This window comes from Tinamus guttatus, unplaced genomic scaffold (genome assembly GCF_059628265.1).
Source record: "Tinamus guttatus ecotype Peru unplaced genomic scaffold, ASM5962826v1 Tinamus_guttatus_pri_ptg000154l, whole genome shotgun sequence".
In the NCBI taxonomy this organism is placed as follows: Eukaryota; Metazoa; Chordata; class Aves; order Tinamiformes; family Tinamidae; genus Tinamus; species Tinamus guttatus.
Window position 1 is genome coordinate 761,844 of NW_028288688.1, and position 22,335 is coordinate 784,178.

The 22,335-nt window shown below is 46.3% G+C and overlaps 1 protein-coding gene across 1 annotated transcript in view; it reads right to left on the reverse strand.

Moving 5' to 3' along the window:
• LOC148595099 (uncharacterized) overlaps nucleotides 1-22,335 on the reverse strand; it is a 97,151-nt gene that overhangs the window by 26,524 nt on the left and 48,292 nt on the right. The gene's annotated exons all lie outside the window — the stretch shown is intronic.

The window sequence follows — 22,335 nt, forward strand, 5'->3', positions numbered from 1 at the left end:
ATGCACCTTTCTGACCCTCGATGGCTTCATTTCCTGACACGCTTGACACCCTTCTATTATCTCTCTTAATATTTTCTTCTGATCTTGGAATCTCAACCCAAAATTTTCTATTAACAGTCCCATTTTTCTTTCCCCCAAGTGTGTGGTACTATGTAACTGCTGCGCCATCCTCTGTCCCATCCGCTTGGGAATTAACATTCTTCCTCCTGTATCGTAATATCCTTCTCCAGCACTTTGTTCTTCAGTTCCGCTCTCTGAGCTGAAGTGCCGTCTGGTAAACGCTGGCTCCAAACTATTTCTCCGTTCTGATTTACCACTGCAGCTCCCGCCCTTCTTTTTCCTTGCTCGACCAAGCTACTTCCATCTGTAAATCACACTTTTCCTCCTTGCATCGGCTCATCCTTCAAATCTTCCCGCACTGTCGTAGTTTCAGCTAACACCTCCTGACAATTATGCATAGGTGTTTCATACTCTGGGTTAGGTAGGAGAGTGGCTGGATTCAATGTCATTGGGGACGTATACATAATTCTTCCTGGGTTTAAAAGCAAGGCTTGATAATGAGTCAGCCTAGCATTTGTTATCCATCTTTCAGGCGGTTGTTTGAGTAATGCCTCTGCGTAATGAGGAGCTGTTACATACAGCTTTTGCCCAAACGTGAGTTTGTCTGCGTCCTTAACCATTAACGCCACGGCTGCAATAATTCTAAGACACGAGGGCCACCCTGCGGCAACTGGATCTAACTTTTTGGATACGTACGCCACTATCCTTTTCCAAGGGCCTTGATTCTGCGTTAACACTCCCTTGGCAACTCCCGCTTTTTCGCTCACATATAAGTGAAAATCCTTGGCTGGGTCCGGGAGTGCAAGTGCAGGGGCCTCTAGCAGGGTTAATCTCAGTTCCTCAAAAGATTTTCTCATAGCTTCTGTCCACTGCCAGTCCGGTTTCTCTCGACTCGCCTCATACAGAGGTTTCGCTTTTTCTGCAAACCCAGGTATCCACAAACGGCAGTATCCCACCGTCCCCAAGAATCCTCGAACCTCTCTTGGAGATTTGGGTTCCTGAATCCGAAGAACAGTCTCTTTCATGGCATCAGTTAGCCATCTCCTACCATCTCGTATCTTATATCCCAGATATGTTACTTCCGGATTACATAGCTGAGCTTTCTTAGCACTTACTCGGTATCCTAGTTTATTTAATTCTTGCAACAACTTCCTCGTACCTTCCTCGCACTCCTCTTTCGTTCTTGCCGCTAGCAGCAGATCATCCACATACTGAAGCAATTTCACACTAGGATTCTGTCTCCTGAATTCACTCAGATCTTCCTGCAGTATTTTATTAAATAAAGTCGGTGAATTTTTGAACCCTCGTGGTAATCGGGTCCAAGTTAACTGACCCTTGTATCCGCTCTCGGGATCTTCCCATTCAAAAGCAAACATTTCCTGGCTCTGTTCCGTCAGGGGGATGGTAAAAAAATACATCCTTTAAGTCTAAAACCGTATACCATCCCATATCCGGTGGCATTGTACTTAACAGAGTATATGGATTCGGGACCGTAGGATGCACATCCTCCACTCTTTTGTTAACTTCTCTCAAATCTTGAACTGGCCTGAAATCTCCTCCGGGCTTCTTTACTGGCAGCAGAGGAGTATTCCATGGAGATTTGCATTTACGCAGAATGCCAGCTTCCAGTAACCTTTTAATATGCTTCGCTATTCCTTGTCGAGCTTCAGGGGTCATTGGGTACTGTCTAGCCCTAATCGGGTGAGCTCCTGGTTTCAATTCCACGACCAGAGGAATTTTCCTTTTAACTTTTCCTACTCCCGAATTCTCTGCCCATACTTCTGGGATTTCCCTCATCCATTTTTGAGTTTCTGGTCCAATTTTTCCTTCCTCTCTTTATACAGTCTATATTCGTCCTCTAATCTAACGGTCAGGACCTGTATCGGTCGTCCTTCTCGGTCATTGATTTTTATTCCATCGTCCTCAAAATATATCCTTACCCCTAATTTAGTTAAGAGATCCCGGCCCATTAAGGGTACCGGACTCTCCGGTATATACAAGAAAGAGTGCATGATCTGTCTATTAGCTACATCTACTTTCCTTTCTGATGTCCACCGATACACCTTACTCCCATTTACCTCTTGTACTCGAGTTTTCTTTGTCGATAGCTTCCCCACTGCTTCATTTATCACCGAATATTCAGTCCCTGTGTCTACCAGAAATTTTACACATTTCCCTTCCATTTCTAATTCTATCTAAGACTCGGGGAAGGGTTCCGAGTCCCGGCCCCTTCAGTCGCTATCTTCATTTGCCACCAGTACTCTAGGTGGCCCCCTTTCTCCTTTTTCCGGACACTCATTTTTCCAATGTCCTTTCTTTTTGCAAATTGCACATTGATCCTTTCCTAACCGTACCTCAACTCCTCTGGGGGGTGACGGTCCCCTTCTTTGCCTCCCTGACTTTTCTCCTGCTTCAAAAAATCTCCTAGACATTTCCCTTTGATTTCTCCGATTTTCTTTTGCCTGGTATTCCCGATCTTCCCTTCTCATTCTTTCCTGTTTTTCTTCTGGAGTCTCCCTGTTGTTATACACCTTTTCTGCTACTTTTAAAAGATCCTGTAAAGTTTGCTCCCCCAACCTATCAATCTTTTGCAATTTCCTTCTTATATCTGGTGCAGCTTGATTTACAAATGCCAAGATGACAGCTGCCCGATTCTCTTCCTTCATAGGATCTAAAGGAGTGAATTGTCTAAACGCCTCTAATATTCTCTCTAAGAAAGCGGCAGGGTTTTCCTCGGCTTCCTGCCTGACAGCATTTACTTTTGCTAAGTTAGTAGGTTTACGCGCCGCCGCCCGCAACCCTGCCATCAACGTTTGCCGGTATGTTCGGAGACGCTCCCTACCTTCAGGTTGTTCAAAATCCCACGGTGGTCTTACCAATGGGAATCCTTCATCGATAAGGTTCTGCTGCCCGGTGGGTCTCCCGTCCTCTCCCGGCACCAACTTTCGTGCCTCGGTCAGGATCCTCTCACGCTCTTCGGTCGTAAACAACACTTTTAAAAGCTCCTGACAGTCATCCCAGGTAGGGTTATGTGTAAACAAGATGGATTCTAATAAATCAATCAACACTCCCGGCTTCTCGGAAAAAGAGGGGTTTTGACTTTTTCAATTATACAAGTCACTAGAAGAGAATGGCCAGTATTGATACGTAGGCTGTCCCTGAGGCCCTGTTGTTCCAATTGCTCTAACTGGGAAAGCTTGAGAGGTGCTTGACACACCTCCCTCGTCTCCCCTTTGGTGAGATCGAGTCCCAAACGCTGGGCCCCTGTCTTCCCCTCCCTCCCTCCTGTGATCACTACTACTCACCTCCCTTCGTGCCTCAGGCGGAGGTGCGTAAGGGGGGGGATTATGCCCGCTTTCTTCATCCAATATTTCTGGATATAAAGTCGAATCTGATAATACCGCCTTTTTCTCTTTCTTTTTCATTAAGTAAATATCAACCTTTTTGTTCTTTCCATTCACCCCCACAAAAGGTTTCAGCCATGGGGGTGGATGTAAAACCAAATCCTCCCAGGTGATTATATATGGAAATTGATCTGGCTGTCCTTCCGACCCAGGTCTCATTATTACCTCTTTTACTTTCCTTGCCAATTCTAAATCTAAACTTCCCTCTCTCGGCCAGCCTACATCAAAACTTGGCCACTCACTTTTACAAAATATCTCCCATCGGTTTTTATACACTTCTACAGATAAATCATGTGCCCGATGCTTAACATATCCAAAATGATTTAACATAAATGACAAATGGGTGGATTTCCCTTGTCCCATTGTATCAAGCTCGTTGCTTAAAACCAAAATTAATACAACTGCCAGTAAACCAGTAAGGGCGATTATTAACAGAATTCGCCCTTCCCAGACCGGTCTCCCTTCGTCAAGGAGAAACGGTATACCCAACCAACCACCCTTCCTTTTCCTGGGAGTCCGAGGGACGTCTCCCTCGGACTCCAGCCGACTATCCTTCGGTGCGTCCACCTGGATTTCTGTCGGCTCACTCTCACCCCCTGAGGCCTCCCTTGGCTTATTGTCTTTCTCTATTTTTTTTCTTCTTTCTCGTATTCGACTCCCAGACGAGCCCCCAAATGTTGGGTCCGGTTTTTGAATCAACGGAGAAAGAGGCAAACACCATCGATATATTGTGCTTTTTAATAATAGGAGAAAGATAATAAGTATTACCAGCTAGCTGGGGTCCGGGCTTTCCCACGCAGGGGTCACACCACGGACCCCGACCGCTTCGGTCGTCCCTCTTTTATACCGTTCTTACCCCAAAAATGTCACCCCTCCCTTTTTCCTGTTCTGCTTTCATGTCAATGTTATCTATATTTTATTGCTGACTGGGACCTCTGGATAAGCACCCCCTTCATGCAGATCATCCTGACTTGCCATATATCAGGAGTCCTTGCAGATAGGTAACCCCTCCATGCAGAGCCACCTGTCTTGCCAATTATCAAGAGTCCTTGCACTTTGAGACTAAGTATTGACTAGCTTATTAGTACACTCTACATTAACTATTTAATCCCTACAATAGTTGATCACACTATTTGGGAACTCGATTCGCTCCTAGGAAGGCGATCGGACCTACAGTCCACAGACTGTTTGTGAATCCGATATTGATTTGATATCTCCTTCCCCCCCTCCACCACCACTACCACTACGGCTTTCAAACTGCAACATTTTCACAAAATTCGCGTAGTCGGCAGGATGTCGATAAAGGAATTCCTACGGAGACAGAAATGTGGTCCCTCAGAAGGTGGGGAAGATTGGGCCAGAGATAATTGGTCAGATCCTGAAAAGGTTTTGCAAAGAATGGAGGAATGCCATGCTAAGTTTAAGGACAGCAAAGGCAAGGGTGTTATTTGTGCCATTCTGGGCGGTTGCTTAATTCAGGCGCAGAAGGACTATAAAATATTCGAGAAATTGAAATTAGATTATCAAAGTAAGAATTCAGAAATTCAACACTTGCAGTATGAATTAGAGAAGGAAAAGAGACGTACCCAGTTACTGGAGCAGCGAATTGAAACAATGCTGATGCAGGCACCCCGACCTCCTAATATGCGGAAAATCAGGAAGTTAATTACTAACGCTGAGCCTGAGGACTGGGACGGGGACATATGGGGAGATCCAGATAAAGAGATACAAGAAGAATCCTCAGAATTAGTGGCTGTTCGGCCGCTGCTAAAGACGGAAACATCTGAAGGACCCCGAGGTCGGAATCCCCGCACCACAGTTCAGACTACTCCTTATTCAGGTTCACAATTAGGAGAACTGCAGACTAAATTTTCAAGAAAGCCTGGGGAAACCGAAACCGAATACTTGTGGAGAGTTTCCCTTTCAGGTGGCGACAGAATATTGTTAGACAGAGAAGAATCTTTAGGCTTCTGGGGACCAGGAGTGTTTCTAGATGAGGGGTTCCCAGATGATAATTGATCTATTACTGCTCGAGTTGCTTACTGGGCAGAGGGAATAGACCCCAGAGAAAGAGGCGAGCCACTAATAATCAAAGTTAGGGGACTGTCTGGCTTATCAGAAGCAATGCAGAAAGCTGCTTGTATTCAGGCAATGTATGACTGAGGACGCTTTGATGTTCCGTTAATGGCTCCGGTAGACCCAGTCCATCTGAGGCCCCTTATTAAGGGTCTGCCTGACACAGCAAAGATATATATGCAAAATTTAAAGGAAGGGTCATTCGGGCCCAACAGCATAATGATCAGAACCTTCACGCCCCCCCTGCACACGTCCCTACTTGGGCAGAGCTGTTACATGACATGGTGAGTTATGGACGAGAGATGGCATGGTCAGACCCTGAGCCTCTATCAGAACAATGAGGGAGAGGTAGGAAGGTATTTCACACAAGAAAATTGGAGGGTCGACCATACCCAAAACATGAACTGGAACCCTTTCAGGGTCTGCCGGCATCAGTAAATCAAATTAACAGCCCTCTGCGCAATGATTTATGGCAACAAGCATTAGCTTTAGGAGTACCCCGTGCTATGCTGCAGGGGCAACCCACTAGCTGCATCAGAAAATTGGTTGAAATCCTGGAACACAGAGCAACTGAATCTCCTCCTCCAAGCAGACAAGACAAGAACTCTCCCTCTCCCCCCGCCTCTGACAGAACAAACAATCCCTTTGCTCCTCTAAGTAAGTGAAGAGTTTAGGAGATCAAAAAACTAAGCAATGCGGATTGGGATTCGGGCCGCCCAACCCGCATGATACATATTTTTCAATGGTCCAAAAACAAAGAACCCTATATATCAATTCCTGTTGGTCCAAAAAAACTTAGTCTAGAATTTTTGATTGATACTGGAGCACAGATTAGTGTTCTGAACAAGTTGCAAGCAGAATCATTAGGACTTAAACCCTCTCAAAAATTTATTGTGATTAGTGGAGTAACAGGTGCTAAAAAAAAATGCCCACTTGCTAGGACACAATTATGGTTGCCTGGAGAAAAGAGGATGACAGATGTGGATGTGGTACTAAGTTCACACCCAGGGAACATTCTAGGATACGATGTGCTTAGAGGAAAGCGATGGTATCTGCCTAATGGTAGTGTTTGGAATTTTGGAGGAAAGGAGCAGGAAAGCATAACGGCTGGAGTGCTGGAAGTAACGCATGCCCTGCCCCCATCTCATGTGACCAATGTTCCCCAGTACCCTTTGCCTGCAGCTGCAAAGAAGGGAATAACTAAAGTAATTGTGGACTTAGAAAAGCGAGGCATAATTGGCCGAACACATTCTCCGTATAACTCCCCGGTGTGGCCTGTCAAGAAGCCGGATGGCAAGTGGAGAATGACAATTGATTACCGAAAACTTACTTAATCATAACACCGGCCCACTAACAGCGGCAGTCCCTAGCATAGCTGAGATTGTCATGGCTATACGATCAGCTGCACATCCCTGGATGGCCACCCTAGATATCAAAGATATGTTCTTTATGGTACCCTTAGATGATAAAGATAAGCCACAGTTTGCATTTACATGGGATGATGTACAATACACCTTTAATCGATTGCCACAGGGATATAAACACTCGCCCACTATTGCACATAATGCGCTCGCAAAACTTCTAGCCACAGTAAAGAAACCCCCTGAAATATGCATTTATCGATATATAGATGATATACTAATAGGTGGGAACAACAAAGAATGTGTACGAGAAACTGCTCAAACTGTTTGGCAACTATTAACAGACCATGACATGGAGGTACCACCATCCAAATGTCAAGGTCCAGCACAAGAAGTTGCACTTTAATTGAACTCTTATAATGTTAAAAGATATAGGGTAAAAAAACTTTTCCTGTTTTCTCAGATTCAGTAGCCTATTACACAATTACTTTCTGGAATCTGAACCACTCACTGAACATCTTTATCCTGCAGTACAACACCTGCTTTCTCAGTTTTTAAATGCAGTATTATCTCAGCTGGCTGTGTGATGTATCATCAGATTTGCATGTTAACCAGGAGAGAGACATCCCACACTTGGCGCAGAGTAGCTATTACAACAGCAGGACATAGCTGGTGTTCTGGCTCTTTGACTGAAGGAATTAAACAACGTAAAAGAAAACAAAAAAAGAAGGGGACTCACTTTTGTAACAAGGACTATTTGTTCCACGTTTCAGGCTAACTGCGCACTCTCATTACCAGGAAAGTACCTGGGAGGCAAGAAGGGAAAGGAAGGGCAACAGCTTAAGCAGCTGCCACATGAGCAAAGATAATGCCTGGGCTTCTGCAGGGAGGCACTGACAGAGGCTTCCTTGGCATTGCTCACCTTCCATGGCATCTCCTTCTCCAGCCCCAGCAGCCTGGGCCTGGTGCCTCGATTCCAAAATGGGCCCAGGGACAGGTCCTGGAGCCATTGGGAGCAGAGCACTTTAGCTGTCATGGCTGCGACTCAGGAGAGGTAAGACAGGAGGTGTGTGCTGAAAAACACAGCATATTTTTGGCTGTGCCAGATATAAAGTCTATGTCACTTGGCTATACACACCTGGAATCCCAAGCTCTTGCCCTGCAGCAAGGATTTGGCTTCCACCTTCTCATGCTTCACCTTGGCAGGACCAGGTCCCAGAGAGATGACAGAGAGAAGTCACCTGCTGGCCAGGTGACGTTCCTGAGGTCTAGTCCCTGCTTACCATTTTGCCCCTTTCTATGAGGTGCTCTAAAGGCGAGGGCGTGGGCTCAGGCAGGCTTGTATGGTCGGTCAGAGGTTCAGTACTTCAGGCAAAGTGGGTCTGGAGAGCCTTCTGCAGCGCTCAAGGATCCTATGGGAATCCTGTGGAAACAGCACTTCCTCCACTGTGCCCTCACAGCGACAGGCCACGAAAACCTCTGCCCTAACAGCACGGCCCCAGTTTAATATCTGACTGTTTTGCCCATTTTACACAACTGTTTTAAGAAGTTTTCCACATGCAATGCCTTGAATGCAACAGCAAAGCCATAAAACAAGAATACAGGTACCAGAGCTTTATTAGATGTTTCACTGGATACAAAGAAACTGGATTTTTTATTACTCTTTTATACATTAAATACACATTCTTGTCTCCTTAAAGCAAAATGCTAGTGGCCAGGCCGCTAAACCTCAGCTACACCTGATTTCTATCTAAGAAAAGAACCTGGATTGGAACAGAGTTCAGAGCTTTTCCTGCAAGTTCCCAGCCACATTGAGGCATGGGACACGAGCAGTATTGTTGCAGATAGTTAGGGAACGGCGGCCGGAAGATATCGTGCTGTACGGAAAGATAGGGCCCCTAGTAGCCAATAGTGTTTAGTCTATGGTGTAAGCAGACGAATGTGACGTTGTAAACCTAGATATATAACACCTTGTTTCCCAACAATAGGGGCCATTTGCCGTCCACCACATTGCTGTCAACTAGCTGATAGCCCGAGTGGTTTGGGGGTGGTCGCCGTGCCGTCCCTGAACCAGGTCGCTGCAGCCATTTGAACTGCAACAAGTGGTGCCGAAACCCGGGAACGTCATCGCCTGGATGAGCGAGCAGCGTGAGCAGCAGCCAGAGCAAGTGGACCACCCCGGCGAAGGGGACACTACTGAATCAACAAGGAGGATGGAAGCCCTCATAAAGGTCGTATCGCAATTACATAAGTACTGGGGGATTAATTGTAAGCCAAAAGATTTTACTCTTGCAGTTACAAGGCTTTTGAAAATTAAGGCTATAGACCAGCCGGTGGATATTCTCCACCCTGAACTGTGGGACAAATGTACTAAGGCATTAGCTGAGGAGACAATGTTCTCAGGTTGTGGGAAAAACCTTAAGGCTTGGGGAAAAGTTGTACAAGCCTTACAGAAAGCTATGAAAGAGCAGGAGACTTGGGTAGCAGTAAAAGACTGTTTATTGGCCACGTTCAAAGTGGGAATCGGGACAACTGCGCAGACTTTGGACCCCCCAGATGATGGCAATTCTGCTGAGCCTAAAGGTCAGCAAGAGGGTGAAACATCCCCTCCATCCCCGAGCCCCGCCCCGCTTACAGAGGAGCAGGAACAGCCGAAATCTGTTTGGAGCGAGGTAGCCGAGGAAGCTAGGAACATTGAAAAGAAGTCAGAGCATGATGACGTCTGGGCCAGGCCACCACCCTATGCCCCTCAAAATGGCGCCGAGCCACAAGGGGAAGGGCGGGGCGAGGGTGCCCCCGGTGCGAGTGAGGCGCCGGAAACCAATGGGAGTGACCGGACATCTGAGGGCGGCCCGAGGGAGGGGTCGAGAGCAAGTCCGAGTGAGGGACGGAGAGAAGACCCGAGGGAGGGGTCGAGAGCAAGTCTGAGTGAGGGACGGAGAGAAGACCCGAGGGAGGGGTCAGAGCATAATGACGTCTGGGCCAGGCCACCACCCTATGCCCCTCAAAATGGCGCCGAGCCACAAGGGGAAGGGCGGGGCGAGGGTGCCCCCGGTGCGAGTGAGGCGCCGGAAAGAGCAAGTCCGAGTGAGGGACGAAGAGAAGACCCGAGGGAGGGGTCGAGAGCAAGTCCAAGTGAGGGACGGAGAGAAGACCCGAGGGAGGGGTCAGAGCATAATGACGTCTGGGCCAGGCCACCACCCTATGCCCCTCAAAATGGCGCCGAGCCACAAGGGGAAGGGCGGGGCGAGGGTGCCCCCGGTGCGAGTGAGGCGCCGGAAACCAATGGGAGTGACCGGAGCCCGGAAGTGACCAGTCAGTCGAGTTCCGACTCCGGATCAGACACTAGTCAGGACGAGTGGCTCACAACCGATTCAAACTTAAGGAAGGAGAAAAAGAAGGTAAACATCCGAATTAAAGAAAAACCGGCGGGAGCATTCATGATTAAGCATGTTGCAAAGGAAGAGCATCTGACCCCAATTCAGGTGGCTGTTACCTTCAAAATAAAACTAATGAAAATTGTGAGTTTCTGTTCACAGGACTGGATCATCGGACACCCCCGTAACCCGTACACCCCGGTGACAAGCGTCCCGCCCGAGCCTGCGAGTTCCACGCTGACCGAATCCAGAAAACAACAAAACAGCCTCCGCAAGAGGGCGCCGCGATGCCTTTGCGTTATCTTAATTTTGCAGCTTGTCACTATAGGACAGGTAGAGTCACACCAGCCCTTTAAATGGGGTACTTGAACAGATCGAACAATCTCAAGCAATTAGTACAAAAATAACTACAGGGCCACCAGTTTTCAGTGCCATGCCTTGCCAACTAGCACCCATTGAACCCTGTTCCAAATGCAGCCGGTACAAAAATTTGTTCACCGGTTCGCCGTGGTTAACCACCCTGATATCCACCTTGATAGGGCTGATCACAATGATCATGATGACGCTAATCTTTGGACCCTGTATATTGAATAAGCTCATGCCGTTTGTCAAGAATCAGCTAGAGAAGGTTAACATCATGTTAGTAGAACACCAACAACTGCTTTAAGAATATATCCACTCAGTATTACCCCCAAGTTATCCCAAGGTACACCCTATTCCTACACCCTGGTATTACCTGTCATCCCCTACCTTCTACGCGCCTTCTTCTTTGTGCCTTATGTTTTATGTCAAGTTTATGATATGTAATTTTAAGATTGGTATAACTATAAGAATAGAATAAGATAGTAATAAGAATAAGATAGTTGTATTTTAGCTAGTTTTGTTATGCATAGGGAGGGGGGAAGTTGTTGCAGATAGTTAGGGAACGGCGGCCGGAAGATATCGTGCTGTACGGAAAGATAGGGCCCCTAGTAGCCAATAGTGTTTAGTCTATGGTGTAAGCAGACGGATGTGACGTTGTAAACCTAGATATATAACACCTTGTTTCCCATCAATAGGGGCCATTTGCCGTCCACCACATTGCTGTCAACTAGCTGATAGCCCGAGTGGTTTGGGGGTGGTCGCCGTGCCGTCCCTGAACCAGGTCGCTGCAGCCATTTGAACTGCAACACAGTATTGCATAGCATCAAAGCACTTCTACAAAGCCAAGGTACCATGCCCTTAGTGTCACAATTGTATCTCCGTAGAGGAATTTTAGGCCCTTCATTACATAAACATAGTTCCCACTGGCATCAACATAGGCTGTGTGGACACAGAACTAACCTCACCTGTATCACACAGAAAAACAGGTCTTTATCACCACGTACAGTCAAGGTAGTGCATTGTACAAACATACTGTTCTTAATATATGAGCTCCACATAAGTTCCAATTTAACTTCTTACTGCCAAAGGCAGCTGTATGAACAATTTTCAGTTGTGTTTGAAATCTGAGTTCATAATTATGGGATTTAAACAAGATTATGTGAATGCATTAAGGCAGGTTACATAACCGCCCTTTTCCTTTAGGATTAATTATTATTTCTTCATATATTGTAGACAATCCACACTCCCATACATACACACACCTACAAAACAGCAGCACAGTAAAAACTAAATAGATCACTGAACTCCAACAAACATTGTAATCAATACATTGTACGTACTATACAGCATATTTTACCCTCATCATTGGGTAAACATATACAATTCAGAACAATGTTGACTGTATGTAACACAGAAGCTACCACTGAGATATGGCAAATATATCATATACACTATTAGCTTTTGCTTCACTGAAAAGGAATCTGAAAGTTTAAAATGGTGTTAACTGAACTCCTGAAATCACCCAATAACCTATTCAGTTACTAATGCCTAATGTTCCACACACTATATTCAGAATAAATAGCACTGGAGCTATGTTTTCAGGGCACTCCACTTTTTTTTTTGATGTTTCTCAGTTATTATCCACATTTTTTAATTATTTTGCAACACAGCATACTTACTACACAGTGACTATCTGCTCTCTCTCATCCCAGTATCCCAAATCTTCAGTAACTGCTTTGAAGTTAGAGAAAATGGTCTAGATTTCTATCAGTGTGACAGAAAGTCTTAGCTCAGCACACAGGATCACACATTCCCTCTCACACACCTAGGCATATAGATAGACACATATATATACTTTAAAAGAATGGCTTGAAATAGCAACACCTACAAAACTACTAGTATAACGAAGAACAAATAAATTTAAATAACTCACTGATTTTAAAATTAGGTTCCTTCAGCCTGAACTTTTACCTTCTCATAGAAGGTGAGAAATGAGACTTCTGGGGGCAGATGCTATTTTGGTTCAAATAAGTGTAAATTGGATCAGCATAGAAGATTATGGAAGAGACTCTCAGATTACATAAATTGAAATATGGAGCCATACAGATTTATATCAGCTGAGAATCTGCTCTACTGCCTTTATGTTGTGCAATGTAGTTTAAGATTAAGTATAAGATTACACAAAATAGTTATGAAGACCAATAGTGCAGGTGGGTATTTTTCTCTGGTCAACTGATTACAATAATCTATTTTCTCATATGGGATTCCTCATAATACATGTGTCGAAACCTCCCCAAAGGAATCAGGTTGGATAGTTAGTCTATCTGACCCAGTCCTGCAGACCAATTGGGCAAGCACACTTCTGGATGAAATCAATGAGAGTTTTAGCTGCATAGGGATGACAGACAAACTGGGGCTCTGGAATGGCCCAGTTGTGCTGCATAGTCCTTTCTGTCTTGCTCTTTTCTGGCAAAATTTCCCAGATTGTGTCAACTGGGAGCACACCCTACTAGGATAGTTCAGTTATAGTTTTGGTGTCTCAGAGAGGAAACTGCCAGAAAAGTGTAGATAAACTCCTGCCAGGGATTGCAGCTGGTCTGTGAAATCCCTGGCTCCCTTAGCAGAGAATGTTAACCTTGAAAAGATTAGAGTGTATCTAGAGTGTATCTATGAGATAGGGAGTTCACACGGAGACAGCAGAAAGTTATTAACAAGTTTAAGGAGGTTTGGCCATGGAGCAGAAACTGGCCAAGCTAAGAATCATCCAATCATAACTCTGTCACTAGCTACTGTCCTTTGTAGTCCTCACCAATAAGCAGCAGCCATGACGAGGAGAGCTCGGTATAAATAATGTACCTAAAAAACAATAAAGCGTAGTTTGCGTTGCTTCTACCCCATTTCTTTGTGTTTTTGGCCGCCACGACTGTGACAACTGGTGACTCCAACGTGATAATAAGAAGTGGACCGCCTGGCAACTGGCGGTGGTGGCGGAGCCCGGCGGAACTTGAGAGCAGCAGGGAAGCTGCCTGGTCCAGACCTGTGATTTGACTCCTTGTGAAGGTGAGCCGCCGGGAACGGGATTGACACATCTTGAAGGTGGGAACGGGACTGACACCTCTCGAAGGTGCAAGCGGGACTGACACCTCTCGAAGGTGCGCTGCAGAGAGCGGAAATACACAGATATGGGGCAAAACCTGACAAAGCAGGAAGCCCTAGTTTTATCTACATGGAAGACCTTATGTAGGGGGACATTGTACAGGGGGGTGCCTTTGACCGTCCTTAACCTGGACTGAAAAGGCTGACGTGCAGAATCACTGAATTTCGGTAAACAACTTTTAAGGAAGTGTCTCCTGTACTTGAGGAAGTTCCTAGGAATGAGATGCTGTTTTTAAATCTTGCGGTTAGGCACTTGGATACGGCTTAGCAACCTATGATATGTTAGTACGTTAATGCTTGTAACCAATTACTGATGCTCTGCCGAGATGTTGCTATGCTAATTGCTATATATTGTGATACGTAGCGCGAAATAAATGAAGTCAGTTCCAGCTTCTATGAAGTTGTTGTCTGGCATTCCTGACCCGCTCCAAGCTGCAACAACCTTACTTGCTCAAGGAGGTATTAAAGTTACTGACTATGCGTTACACCGCCTGTTGCTCTGGTGCCGAGGACAGGGGTTTGAAGCCACTTCAGCTGTTGCATTTAGTGTGAGCGCTTGGCAGAAGGTCGGTGATAAGCTGTGGGATGCCCTTTCTAGAGGCTCTAAAGAGGTAGAGGGTTTACCTACTATTTGGCAACTGCTGCAGGAGACTTTGGAGGATTGGAAAGCGGAGCACAACCAGGAGAGCATTCCTGTGATGCCGGAAAGTACCCCTCTATTAGGGGAAGACAGAGAGGACCAGGAGAAGCATCCTTCTCCTATAGAGTCTGTTACGGAGCAAATGGACGCTTTGCAGTGCTCCACGGGCGCCTCTGGGTGGTTGAAACATGAAACCAACTTGAGTCGTAAGTACCCCTTGCCTGATGAGCTGGTTAAGATGTGGTGACAGGGGAAGTCTCCCAGTGAGTTTTTGCCCCCCCTCTATAAGACACCTGCGCAACAGTTGGCCTAGTGGGAGGCTTTGAATAAACCTGTACTTCCCTCTGCTCCTCCTGGAGAGGGGGAGAAGGAAAATGATGAAGAAATCCACAGTAAAAAACGTTTCCCACCCCCCCTCCCCCAAGACTCCTCGGATGAGGAGGAGGAGGCGGTTTCTGCTGTTCGTCCTTCTGTGAAAGAGACTATAGGGAGTTCTCAATGTCGGACCTTGAGATTAGCAGCTGAATCCTGGACTCTCCTCCCCCCGCCACGGTGACTGTGTTGCCGCGGCAGCCTGGCAAATTCTGGGATCAGGTTAGAAAAAAGGCAGCCGAAATGGGGCAATGGGATTTGTTAGATAAGATCGGTTGCCCCTCAGAGGCCTCCACTCAAGTTGTCGGCTGTGGTTTGGAAGCTTTTCCTGTGTTTAAGGCGGCCCCCAACTCTGGAAGAAGGGATGAACACAGCACGATTGCCTGGAAAGTAGTGCAAGACCTGCAGACATGTACATCAAAATATGGTATTAACTCTTCAGAGGTGATGCGGCTGATCCGAATTATTAATGCGGATCTTTTAGCCCCGTATGATATATCCCATCTTGCTCAGATTCTGTTCCAGCCTGTAGAGAATCAAGTGTTTATGGCACACTGGAGGAGATTAGCTGAACGGGCTGCACTAGACAACATGCGATTGCCGCAAGGAGATCCGCGGCAGGGAGTTGGGGTTGACGCTTTGATGGGAATGGGTCTTTTTGCTAACCCTGATCTTCAGGCTCAATGGGAACCTAGTATTCTTGCACAGGCACAACGTTTAGGTATGTCAGCTCTGATACGAACTATGGAGCTGGTCTCGCCCCGTCCTAGATATACAACAATCAAGCAAGGGGTTAAAGAGCCATTCTTACAATTTGTTGAACGGATTGCTACATCATTAGAAAAACAAGTAGAGGATGATGACTTGAGAGAGAGACTGTGCACTCAGCTAGCTAAAGATAATGCTAACGAAGATTGTCAGAAAATAATTGAAGCAATGCCAGGGAACCCAACTATTCCTGATATGGTAACAGCTTACTCAAGAATGGGAACAATAACACATAAAATGACTGCTCTAGCTGCAGTTCTTCGTCCCAATCCCAAGTGCTTTGGGTGCGGTCAGGAGGGGCATATCAAGGCTGCTTGCCCGTTTCAGAGTGCAGCCGCTAAATGAAAAGGCAAAGCGGCAGGGCATATTGCCAAGCCTGTGGAAAATACTTGTAATCGATGTGGCAGGATAGGGCATTTTGCCAGACACTGTCGATCTAAATTCCATATTAATGGCTATTCTTTGACGGGAAACGAGGAAGCAAGCGCGAGGAGGCGTGCGGGGACACAAGTACCTCACACAGCGATTCCATGCATGCGAGCACCTCCGATGGCTTATCCCTCTGCGACCATCTCACAGGGAAAACCCATGGATCAGCAGGCATGGATGTATCCACCGCCGACACAGTAACTCTGTCAACTACGGATATTGTTAAAGTGCCTCTGGATGCAAAGGGGCCTATAGGTCAAGGACTCAGTGCATTATTGATTGGACGGTCTAGCAGTATTTTAAGTGGATTAATTGTTCATGTAGGTGTTATTGATTCGGATTATACTGGGCAAATTTGTGCTATGATGTCTATTCCCTATCCCCCAGTAACCATTCCCAAAGGTACCCATGTCGCTCAACTTGTGCCTTTTTTGAGTTGTGTTCCTCACACAGAACTTAAGGAACGACGAGAAGGAGGCTTTGGTTCTACAGGTCCACCTCAAGTTTTCTGGTCGCAAACTGTATCAGCGCAGAGGCCACAAATGACGTGTACCGTCTCCAACAAAGGCTATTCACCATCAGCGTTGAAGATTATGGGTTTGTTGGACACTGGGGCTGATGTAACTATTATCTCTCAACATTCCTGGCCGTCGTCTTGGCCCATTGTGAACACTGGGATGGGTGTAGTAGGGCTGGGGGGATCCACTCAAGGGGCATGTCTGGATTCATTAAGTTTAATTAAGTGGATTAATTAAGTGGATTAATTGTTCATGTAGGTGTTATTGATTCGGATTATACTGGGCAAATCTGTGCTATGATGTTGAGCAGAATGCTCAAGTTTCTGTATTCATCAATAAGGGGGTTTCTCCACAGTTTGGCTGAAGAGCAGGACAAAGGGAAGGGAGACTGAGTGGAGCCATGAGCTGAGTGGGACAAAAAGAGCCATCTGCAGCAAGATGGGGGCCTTTACAAAGGAGGGAAATAGGGCAATTCCCCCACATTCTTCAGCAAGGGGGACAAAGGAGTTGGTGAGCTCAGGTGAGAACAGACGGCGGGAGGCCGGAGTTCGGTGTAGGCAGGCCAGGAAGGCTGTAACTTCTGAGTACCTTGGCCAATGGGGAAAAGGAGAGGGCGTCCCTCGGTCGGGAAATTAGGATAAAAGTGGGGGCTGCATCCCCCAGCAATTTGAGAGACCCCCCAGGGCTATGCCTGGTGGACTCTCCCTTTATTCGAATAAAGTTTTAGGACTCCTCTGTCTCCTTTTTGGACATTCAGTTCTTGACAGCGAGATTTTCCGCACAATGTCTACTCCCTATCCCCCAGTAACCATTCCCAAAGGTACCCATGTCGCTCAACTTGTGCCTTTTTCGAGTTGTGTTCCTCACACAGAACTTAAGGAACGACGAGAAGGAGGCTTTGGTTCTACAGGTCCACCTCAAGTTTTCTGGTCGCAAACTGTATCAGCGCAGAGGCCACAAATGACGTGTACCGTCTCCAACAAAGGCTATTCACCATCAGCGTTGAAGATTACGGGTTTGTTGGACACTGGGGCTGATGTAACTATTATCTCTCAACATTCCTGGCCGTCGTCTTGGCCCATTGTGAACACTGGGATGGCTGTAGTAGGGCTGGGGGGATCCACTCAAGGGGCATGTCTCTTGTACCTGCGCTGATCACCAATCCTGAAGGGCAAATAGCAACGATCAAACCATACATAACCTCTGCACCCCTGAACTTGTGGGGAAGAGATTGTTTAGGACAATGGGGCGTTAGGATTACGACGGATTTTTTGACGGGGGCCACTGTGTTGCAGGGTGTTCATCGACCCACACTTGCTTTAACCTGGTTAACTGACAGGCCTGTGTGGGTGGATCAGTGGCCCCTAGCAGAGGAAAAGTTGCAAGCCCTGCAAGAATTGGTGTCAGAACAGCTTGTGACTGGGCACATTGAACCCTCTCACAGTCCTTGGAATACCCCTGTATTTGTGATTAAGAAGAAATCTGGGAAATGGCGACTTTTACATGACCTATGACAGGTAAATGCTGCCATGGCCACCATGGGAGCTTTACAGCTCGGCCTTCCTGCACCCTCAATGATCCCTATGGACTGGGGTATTGTGGTAATAGACCTGAAGGACTGTTTCTTTACCATTCCATTAGCACCCCAGGATAGGGGAAAATTTGCTTTTACCGTATTACCTATAAACCATTCTGAGCCAGCCACAATATATCAATGGAAGGTGTTACCTCAAGGTATGAAAAATTTGCCAACAATTTGCCAATGGTTTGTTGCTCAAGCCTTATCTCCTGTTCAAGAACAGTTCCCAGACTGTTATTGTTACCATTACATGGATGACATTTTGCTTGCAGCCCAGAAAAGGGAGCAGCTGAACGACCTAGAAAAAGTAGCTAGACAATCCTTACAGCATTTTGGCTTGGTTATAGCACCAGAGAAGGTGCAAAACACTAAGCCCTGGAAATATTTAGGGCTTACAGTCACTGCCCGACGAGTGACGCCCCAACCCATCAAACTTAGTGTTAACGTTCAAGCACTTACTGATGTCCAAAAATTGATGGGGTCGCTGAATTGGATTAGACCCTATCTTGGTCTCACAAATTCCCAGCTGCAGCCCTTATTGGAATTGCTCCAGCATTCTGTTAATCCTTCTGTATCTAGGACTTTGAGTCCTGCAGCGGTTCAAACAATCCAGCAGGTGGAGCCGTTATTACAAACTAAATTTGTATCCCGCATTGACCCATTACAGATAGTTCAGTTGTTTGTCCTCATTGATCGGACAACTCCTTTCGGTGCCTTGGTGCAATGGAACCCTGAATGGACAGATCCTTTACATATTCTGGAATGGCTGTTTTTACTTTTTCGACCTCGAAAGACTGCACCAGGATTGTTTGAACTTCTGGCAGACCTTATTATGAAGGCTCGTAAAAGATGTGTGGAACTGACAGGAAGGGATCCGTATCGCATCGTTGTCCCAATACAAACGTGGTATTTTGAATGGTGCTTAGCCAACAAGTATGAAGTTCAAGCAGCTATGGCTGATTTTCATGGGCAGATCTCTAATCATTTGCCCTCACATCCTCTTATTAAGCTTTTTCAGGAATTACGGTGGGTCAAAAGCACTTGAGCCAAATGGGGCCAGTTGATGGACTCACTGCCTTTACAGATGGATCTGGAAAGACTGGTAAAGCTGCTGTGGTATGGTACGACAACCGAGAATGGCATGACAAGGTAATCTTACAAGAAGGATCACCTCAAATAGTGGAGCTGCGAGCTATGTCCGTAGCTTTTCAAATGTTTCTCCAACCTGTGAATATTGTTACGGACTCTGCTTATGTTGCCAATCTAGTTGCATGGCTAGACAAGACGGTTCTGTCTTTTATTGATCAACGTCCATTGTTTTTGGTACTCTTAGACCTATGGTCTGCAATACAACAGAGAACCGAACCCTATTTTGTACTACATATTCGCAGTCATACTGCATTACCTGGCTTCTTTACTGAGGGTAATGCTAGGGCTGATGCCCTTGTGTCTGCTGTGGCCTTGGGTCCGCTCCCTAACAAACACCAGCAGGCTTTATTATCTCATTGTTTTTTTCACCAGGGCAGCTCGGCACTGAGTCAACAATTTGGCTTGACGCAATCCGCGGCACGATCTATAGTTGCTGCCTGCCCTGATTGTCAAGGACAGCAGCCACCTGTTTTCTATGGAGTTAACCCGAGAGGCCTACAAGCGTTACAATTGTGGCAAACGGATGTCACCCATATCTCTGAATTTGGGCGGCTTCGGTTTGTCCATGTTTCTGTTGATACATTTTCCCAAGCTGCTTGAGCTACAGCCCAAGCAGGGAAGAAATCTTTACACGTAATTCACCATTTTCAACGTGCCTTTGCAACTCTCGGTATTCCTCAAACAGTAAAAACTGACAATGGTCCTGCCTATGTTTCCAAAAAGGTGCAGAGTTTTCTAAATCAATGGGGTGTTCACCACATGACTGGGATTCCCCATTCCCCTACAGGCCAAGCCATTGTTGAACGTTTACATGGCACTCTGAAGTGCCTCGTGCAAAAACAAAAAGGGGGAATGCAGGGGGAGTCCCCACAGGCAAGACTAGATAAAGCTGTGTATGTGCTTAACTTTCTTTCCTTCCCTAACAACTCTATCACCCATTTTTTCGCATTTTTCCTCTTTGACTACAACAGAAAAGATACCACAGCGGGTACCGGTGCAAGTTCATGATCTGGTTACTGGCCACTGGTCTGGGCCACACGAGCTCATAACTTGGGGAAGGGGATATGCTTGTGTCTCCACAGAAAGTGGACCGCGATGGGTTCCAGCACGGTGTGTGCGACCTGCGTTGCAGTCGCTGCCGTCCTCATCCTCGGAGGTTATGGAGGAGGAGATTGGCGTCCAGCCCCTCCCTGAAGAACTGGCAGCAACATCTGGGTAACCTTAGCCAACGCCATCAATCAATCAAAGTACCGTATGCCTGGCTACCAGCGATCCTCGAAATCCCTTTTCTAAGTGTCTGGTGGGAGTTCCAACAGAGAAGACGATTGGCTGCGCGAGCCGAATACAAGGGCTTCAACTGCTGCCTAATATGCTGACAATGGATCAATGAGACCAGAGATCCAGACTCAGGGCGAGGGTAAAGACTACAGTTGCTCTACCTGACGGAGTATGCAAGTTGAAAGTGGATGATGGATGGGAGTGGTTAAATAAGTTGTTTGGCAACTGGGGTTTGTCTGGGTGGTTACTATCTCTAGCGAAAACAGGTTTGCTGATTTTGGTAATTATTGTAATTGTGTTATTAATGGTACTTTGTTTGGTTGGTCTGCTGCAAAGGGCCCTGCAGCGAACTGTTAGTGCCATTTTTGTAGCTCAAATACAAAAAGGGGGAATTGTCAGGGATTGCAGCTGGTCTGTGAAATCCCTGGCTCCCTTAGCAGAGAATGTTAACCTTGAAAAGATTAAAGATTAGAGTGTATCTATGAGATAGGGAGTTCACACGGAGACAGCAGAAAGTTATTAACAAGTTGAAGGAGGTTTGGCCACGGAGCAGAAACTGGCCAAGCTAAGAATCATCCAATCATAACTCTGTCACTAGCTACTGTCCTTTGTAGCCCTCACTAATAAGCAGCAGCCACGACGAGGAGAGCTCGGTATAAATAATGTACCTAAAAAACAATAAAGTGTAGTTTGTGTTGCATCTACCCCAGTTGTTTGTGTTTTTGGCCGCCACGACTGCGACACAGACCTATTGGTGAGAGTCAGGTAGGAACCACAGGCACTTCCCCACTGAAGATTTGTTTTCTGAGCTATGGCATGAAGGAGGAACCTTTACCATTATTCATTTTGTTGTGGTGTAGCACAACCTGCTTAGCTTTGCGTTACAAGTAGTGCAGAGGCTCTTTCAATTACTACTTGTTCCTGTGCTGGCATGCACTGGTGTGTGGTAGGTCAGCAACTGAACCAGATCTATGATGAAATGGCTCCTTAATTTTGCTGTAGGCCTGTGATGGGGGACAGCTGTGGGCCTTTATTCCATTCCTACTTGGATTTATGTACTAAAAGTAAGGAACTGTTGTACTATGAGGTGTGGGTCCTGTGTTCCAGTGAGAACCATTTGCATTAGAGCTCCTAGTAAATGCCATAATAGAAGTAATTTGTACATGTGATACTCTATTGTGTTGCTTGATTAGCTGGGAAGTGAACATTTTTAGCCAGTTCATTCAGTGTTTTGTTTCCCAAGTTTAAAGTGAAACTCACTTCTCTGTGAGCAGGATATTTCTCAAGAGTTAATCCGTTAGTTTGCTTTGCTTTGGCTGCTCGCGACAGCTTTCTGGAAGGAAGCGAGAAGAGGGCAACCCCGTTATTCCCTGCCCTCCATTCAAGAGGGAATTTTGAAAAGTTTGTGGCTGGACACACAGGTGGAAGCAGAGAGCTTAGGCAACCAGTGCCTTTAGCACTAAAAAAAAAACAAGATACAGGGCAGGTGATTGAGCCTGTGTGGAGGATATCTGTCTGGCTGTGGGGCAGGTTCGAGCTGGCCAAAGTGGTGACCTGTATACTGCCTGGTACATGGACCAAGGACTTGGCTTCTCACCTTTCCTGGACGCCACGGGATGTATGGGGCCTGCTGCCATAACTGAGCCACTAGTTGTTCAAGGCCTGTCATCGCAGTTACCATTTCAGAAGAAGAATCTGCTTCTGTTCAGGACCACTGTTGTTTCATCCTTTCCATTGCTCCTTCTTCCACCTGCATTCATCTTTGTTTTCATTTTTTCCTTTCTACGGTTGCAAGTAGTCAGTCC